This window comes from Etheostoma spectabile, chromosome 2, assembly GCF_008692095.1.
Source record: "Etheostoma spectabile isolate EspeVRDwgs_2016 chromosome 2, UIUC_Espe_1.0, whole genome shotgun sequence".
NCBI lineage: Eukaryota > Metazoa > Chordata > Actinopteri > Perciformes > Percidae > Etheostoma > Etheostoma spectabile.
Window position 1 is genome coordinate 9,435,948 of NC_045734.1, and position 7,082 is coordinate 9,443,029.

A 7,082-nucleotide genomic window follows, 5' to 3' on the forward strand; every position below is an offset into this window, starting at 1 on the left:
TATTTTATTTTTTGCTTTACTAAACTTAACTAAGGTTAAACAAGTCAAGTGTAAAATATAAAAAGTATAAACACTAAATGATGCAAATGTATTATTTGACCAATTTAAAGTTTTACTAAGTTTTTGGTGCTGGAATCCACCTTGAAATCCACCTGGAAATCCTACCCCCTTTTGGGATCAGGATAATCCTGTTTTTTGGATCAAAGTTATCCAAATCCTACTGACAAGTTTTGAACAACCAAAGTGAAGGTTTTATCCAGATAAAACTAGGATTGGATTCGTGATCTAATCTGATTTCAGTTCCTTCTTTACTTTGAACAACCCATTTCAAGATTTGATCATCCGATAACCAAAATCCGATTAGTTTACCTTTGAACAACTGGCCCCTTGAGTTCATTCTCCAGGATCTTTTTACATTAGTTTTAAATCTCTATACCACAAAAAATAGCACATAGTCTCTTGTCAGTCTGGAGTGTCCTTGGGAGTCATAGAGCACATATGATCTGATCAGTTGTAAAAAATGTTGGAGAAAATGCAAATGTAGAAAACATTCTCCTCTACTCCTTTGTTGCCTTTATACTCTTCTATCTGGATATACAGTCCCTGACAAAAGTCTTGTCGCTTATCTATTTTGTAGAAACACCTGCTATTAACCTGACTTTTAATTAATCAATTGGTGTAAGAAATAGCTCATATGAAAAGCTAAAACCCTCCGAAATGATGTTCAATGCACTGAAATAAATTAGTTTCACTAAAAAAAGATTTTTTTTTTTAAACAAGACAGAAAGGTCAAATTTTGGCAAGACAAAAGTTTTGTTGCCTATACAGACATTGAACAAATTTACTACAAATACTAAAATATGTCAGCAAATTAAATAGTGGTGCTGTGAGATTCAAATTTAATATTGTATGACTTCCATGAGCTTGAAGGATTGCATCCATGCGGTTTGGCAAGGATTCATACAATGTATGATGAAGTCATCGGAATAGCTAGGAAAGCAGTCTTGCATGCCTCCCAGAGTTCACCAATATCTTTTGGTTGGTCTTCCATGCTTCCTCTTCATCCTACCCACATATGCTTAATGATGTTCATGTCTGGTGACTGGGCGGCCATCCTGGAGCATCTGATCTTCTTCGCCTTGAGGAACTTTGAAGTGGAGATGGAAGTATGCGATGGAGCACCATCCTGCTGACCAGATCGCTGATGTGGCAGACAACTTCAATGTGTCTCAGCGTCAAGTACAGAGGATAAAAAAAACATTTGAAGCCCGAAGCCAGCACTAAACAAAAGACAATTCTAAAACCGTGTGGCATTGCCAAGGCCCACAGCCTGAAAAGGATGGACGCTGGAGAAGTGGAAGAAAGGTGGATTTTTCGATTAATCTTCTGTTGAATTACACCACAGTTGCCGCAAATATTGCAGGAGACCTGCATTCACCCAGAAAACAGTGAAGTTTGGTGGCGGAAAAATCATGGTCTGGGGTACATCCAGTATGGGGGGTGTGCGAGAGATCTGCAGGGTGGAAGGAACATCAATAGTCTCAAATACCAAGAATCTTAGCTACCTTTTATTCCCAACCATAAAAGAGGCCAAATTCCCCAGCAGGATGGTGCTCCATCGCATACTTCCATCTCCACTTCAAAGTTCCTCAAGGCGAAGAAGATCAAGATGCTCCAGGATTGGCCGGCCCAGTCACCAGACATGAACATCATTGAGCATATGTGGGGTAGGATGAAAGAGGAAGCATGGAAGACCAAACCAAGAATATGATGAACTCTGGGAGGCATGCAAGACTGCTTTCCTAGCTATTCCTGATGACTTCATCAATACATTGTGTGAATCCTTGCCCAAACCGCATGGATGCAGTCCTTCAAGCTCATGGAAGTTATACAAGATATTAAATGTTAATCTCACAGCACCACTATTTAATTTGCTGACATATTTTTGTATTTGTAGTAAATTTGTTCAAATGGCTGTGATAGGCGACAAAACTTTTGTCTTGCCAAAATTTGACTTTCTGTCTTGTTTAAATAAAAATCTTTTTTTAGTAAAACTAATTTATTTCAGTGCATTGAACATCATTTGGGAGGGTTTTAGCTTTTCATATGAGCTATTTCTTACACCAATTGATTAATTAAAAGTCAGGTTAATAGCAGGTGTTTCTACAAAATAGATACGTGACAAGACTTTTGTCAGGGACTGTATGCCTGCCCATAGCGATGGGTTTGGCTAAAGTTAAGGGCTTAATAACCATATAGGTAATGAATATAGCAATCAAGGATTGTTTTTTCCAAATATTTTCACATTAACCTAGTTGTGTTTCTTAACCTAGACTGGTTTCTGCTGGAGCGTAGGTGCAGACTTTTAAAACATACAACTTTGAAGTTCCCATATTATGTTATTATTTTCAGGTTCATAATTGTATTTTGGTTGTATTTTGTACATGGTTTAATTTGCAAAAACATGCACAGTAGTTAGGTACTGCGCAGGTAGCGCCCCGGGTACCAGCTCACCCAGAAACTGAAGGCAGGATCAATTCAGAAATCCTTATCTCACTCCTCAATGCAGTGGGCCAGGGTACGATTCAGACCTGCAGCCCTTTGCTGCATGTTGTTACCCCTCTCTCTCCCCTTTCATGTCTTCAGCTGTCCTGTTGATCAAAGCCCTAAAATGCCCCAAAAAATAATCTTAAAAACATGGATGTTTTTCCAAGTTTGTATGAGTGTGGAAGCACCAGTGACACAAAATAACACCCAAATCCCAGAAAAAGTGATTTTTTTTCATAATATATGCACTTTAACTAATTTTTCACATAATTTTTCAGATCCTCAATCAAAATAGTGTTTGTTCCTCAAAATGTACATTTTGCAATATACTGACTACTGTTTTGATTGCACATCTTTCGCTTGTCCATGAGATGTCAGTGTTGCACTGCAGACAGTCTTTGAAAGTCTCTCAGCAGCACCTGAGCTGAACACTGGCATTATTGGATGGAAAATCAGACTCTCTCTTCAAACTTTTCCTTTAAAAAGAAGAATTTTATAAAACTGAAATGGTTTACCAATAATTCCTGGCGCTAACATGGAGGCAAGTGTTGATTTCTATGGGGCCAACATAGACAGAGTAACGCCTAAAGTAAAACAATGTCTCAACCAATGGTTCACAACATCTCAGCGATGGGACAGGCTGCCAGCAGTGGTTGCTGTGCGGTCAAGTTGAGGTGAGGTTTTGGGGTTGTCGGTTCTTCCTCAAGTTTACCTTAAGTGGAAATTGAGGTTCGGTTTGGCCTGGCTCGTGTGGGTTTAGAACTGGAGCGGGAAATGGGGGGATTTTCTTGGGCAACACACTCTTTGTTAGCATTGTCAGCAGATAGACAGGACAACAATAAACAGGACATAAAAATATGTATGTGACTAAATTATATGTCTTGCTCCTGTCCTGCCGTGTCAGAGCAGTTAAGTTTGACATCAAATAAAGCATGTGAACATACAATTTTAGCACTATAGTAATAAAACAATTCCACTCATTGTTAGTAGTTTTTAGCAGAACACACTGTTTTCATTTCTCAGTTCCACATTGGCAGGGTGAATGGGAAGGTATTACACAGCATGACAACAGTCCGTCTCTGTGTCTATGTCTATGTTCCCCGACTACAGCCCTTATGAGCTCACCGGCCACTGACAGGGAATTGGCTGCTGTCTGCTCACACTGAGTGATTCCCTAGTGGGACAACCTGACAAGCAGCAAGCTTGCCAGAAACCCTCTCACACATTCCTTAACAGAGTAGCTGCTGCCAGCTCGGCGAGTCTGGGTGGGTGCCACCCAGTGCTTCCTTAGCTGTCCCAGACACCTGAACTAGCACAGGAGTGGAGACAGAGAGAACAGGGATAGCTGGAAGAGTGCACGGTGGGAGTGAAAGCTATGGTAAAAAGCCAGAAAAGCTGGTATGGCCTTTTCCACAACGCTTCCACTGTTTCAGCTTCAAGTTCAGCACTAATTAAAAATGTGCACATCCCTCTTCTTGCCTGAGCTTTCCTTACACACCTTCATATATGCACACATGCGTTCAGACACATTCACTCTCTCAAATACATATAAATCCCTGCTGTCCAACTCCTGTCCATAACTCCAAAGTTACCCTCTCCATGTTCAGTTACTGACCACCCTTTGGTGAGAACACAATTTAACACCTTTGTACTATTCCCCGATTTAAATCGCTCTAATTTTTGTTGGCCACCTGGGGGCAGCAGTACAAGATGTCAACACAACACCTTGTGAAGTTGTTATGGTGAACAAGTTATCCAACAACTGCTAATTTACACATTCAGCTAATATGGAGTAACATTAGCATATATTTAGAGTCTTTGTCTCTGGCCATCTGATGAACTTAAGTCCATTGTTCACTCTCCTTTTAGCTCTGTTTTTGGTCTTCGCCAACTCCTGAGGAAAATGTCTAGCTCTATAGCTGCTAAAAGCTCTGCTATTTTCAATAGTACAGCTCAACGGGCAGCGGTGCATCTTCCAAATAAGCACAAAAGTTGGCAAACCCCTAAAAACTCCTCGGTCGAGACACCAAAACTAGCCCCAAAAAGTGTTAGTTGTAGTCCATATGAAGTCAGAAAACAGTAAAAATGTATTTTCACAGAGCGCAGGTGACATCTTCAAATAGTTTGCTTTGTACAATCAACAGCCCAAAATCCCAAGATATTCTGTAGAAAAGCAATAAATCTTCCAAGGCGATGGAACCTTGAAATGTTTGGCAATTAATCAATTATGAAAATTGTTGACCAATCGACTAATCACGACTTTCCGCACGAACAGGAAACACTCTCTTCTCTCCGTACTTAGGAGGACACACATGTTGAGAGCAGAAATATATTGCTTTTCTCTGTGGTTGGGCTCTAATTGCTCCACAAAAGAATAAGTGTGTTGGCTTCCAAGAGAAACCTTTGAGCCCAGCCACTTCCCTTCACCTTTTCCAGAGTGGGCATTCCTATATAGATTAGCTGGAAGTCTTTCCTGTTTTATCAGGGATAATCCCCTGAACAAGGCTGCTCGGCTCTCATATTAAGAATGATTTAGGCACAGTGAATTCCGGTCAGGTCTAAACTCCACTTTCATGTTATGATGTGGCTGTTCGAATTGTTATATGTACCTTGTGAAGAGAATAGGAGCAGACAGAAGAAAAGAGAAGAAACAGAGTTCAAAGTCATTGTGCGAATTTGAAACATAAATTAAGGTCACTGATTTACACGACAGCTCAGTCCATTTGAAAGAAAGTGTGTGTGTGCTTGAACAAGGGTGTCTGGGAGTTAACTTCTTAAGACATTTGAGGTCTTACCGATACTTCCACATCAGGTTTTCCTTCAGCCTCACACACGCTACCCACCGCATAGTAGAACATTCATCCGGAGTGTATTAGTATGAATGAAAATTACAAGGAAGCACAGCTTTTTTTCCTCCCAAGGTCACACAGAAGAGAGTGATTCACATGTATTTACTCCACATAATGTGATTTAAAAGTGACTGAGAGGACAGTGCTGCCTTAACGATAACAGGAAGCTTTAATTATCCCCATGGCAAAATTGTGAATAGTGAGTTAGTTAAGCTGCTGTGATGTGATTCTATTTTCATTTCTATGCTGAAACAAATGAACCTTGTTCATTTCTTTTTGGCACAGATTCATGAATACGGGGAATGGTTTGGCAAAAGAACCAATAAGATCAGCTTTATTTAGTTCAGCTCATTTTAGTCGAATTCAATAGTGTATAAAAGAAATCTTGGAGGATTGCTGTAGGCAGTGAGCTGTCACACTCGTTCTACTCTACTGCAGATTTTGTAGTCAAAGGCAAGCAAGAGAAAATGGATTCCATAAAAAAGATTTCTAATTTTACCCCAAGGGTTCAAGCTTTGGCTCACTCTCCGTGAGTGGGATTGGTCAGCACTTATAATTTTAATTCATTCATAGAAACACTGCACTGTGTTTCTCCTTATAGTGACTGTTTGTCAGAGGAGATGTGGGTCCAATAGGAACATAATACCAGAACTGGCCGTGGAAAAGCCTTCTCTGATGGAGCACAGGGAGAATAGACTGGCTTATTTCAAGTGAAAGTGAAAAGGACAGTATGGGCAAGACAGGGGTTTTAGTGGTTTTACAGTTCAGTGGTGGTGTTTGAAAGCAAGGTTGTTCAGCAACGTGGGTGGTACGGTTTTTCCTAGCATCTCTGCTATTGTATTGTCATTGGCTCTATGCACTTGTCAGCATCATTGCTCACTTTCTCAGGATAAATGTTGATTTTGCTTTATATAAGGAAAGCAGAGGCAGCAGCGCCTTGATTCGTGAAATTGCCATGGCCTCAGTGTGAGAGCTTGTGTCACTGCAGATGTCCAAATTCCTCTGCCATGTTTATTGTTTCCTTTTGATTTGCGAAGGCCAATCTGCAAGGCTCTAGCACCACTGTTCCTGTAGCTATTCCTCCATGCAAAATCTTGTCGTGTAAACAGAGAACCTGAAAATAACAAGCACAAGAAAAGGGAAAATTTCCGTCGTCTTCCTTCTCCCTCCTCGTCCCTTTCAGTGTACCCACCACTTGTTGTCCTTTATTTGTGGCCTAAGTGCTTTGGCATTAAATCTTATTATTTTTTGGTAAATAAACCAGTTTCTGGTAGGAATTACATTCAACTTGGTGTGAGGTCCTTTTCAGAAAGGGGCCTGGATCCTTTTATCTCAAATGTTTTCTATTTCTGCTTTTGTAAGACACTTTTGACTGCTTTGAAAGAGAGAAACAAGGTTTTTCTTGCGTTTCTGGGGGTGAGGTTGGGGATTTTTCTCAGCATTGTGGTGAGATTTATTCGAAGAGGCTGCATTTTTTCCTGATTTCCCTCTTTGTTCTCTCTAAGTAGTTCCAGGTCCCCCCTCAGAGAGAGTGAGAGAGAGAGAGAGAGTGTGTGTGTGTGTGTGTGTGTGTGTGTGTGCGTGTGTAAACGTGCACAAAGCTCTGTGATTTTGCACGTGTGTGTGTATGTGTGTGTGAGGCGGGGACTTGGTGTGACACCTGCTGTTGGGATGAATAGGGTCAGT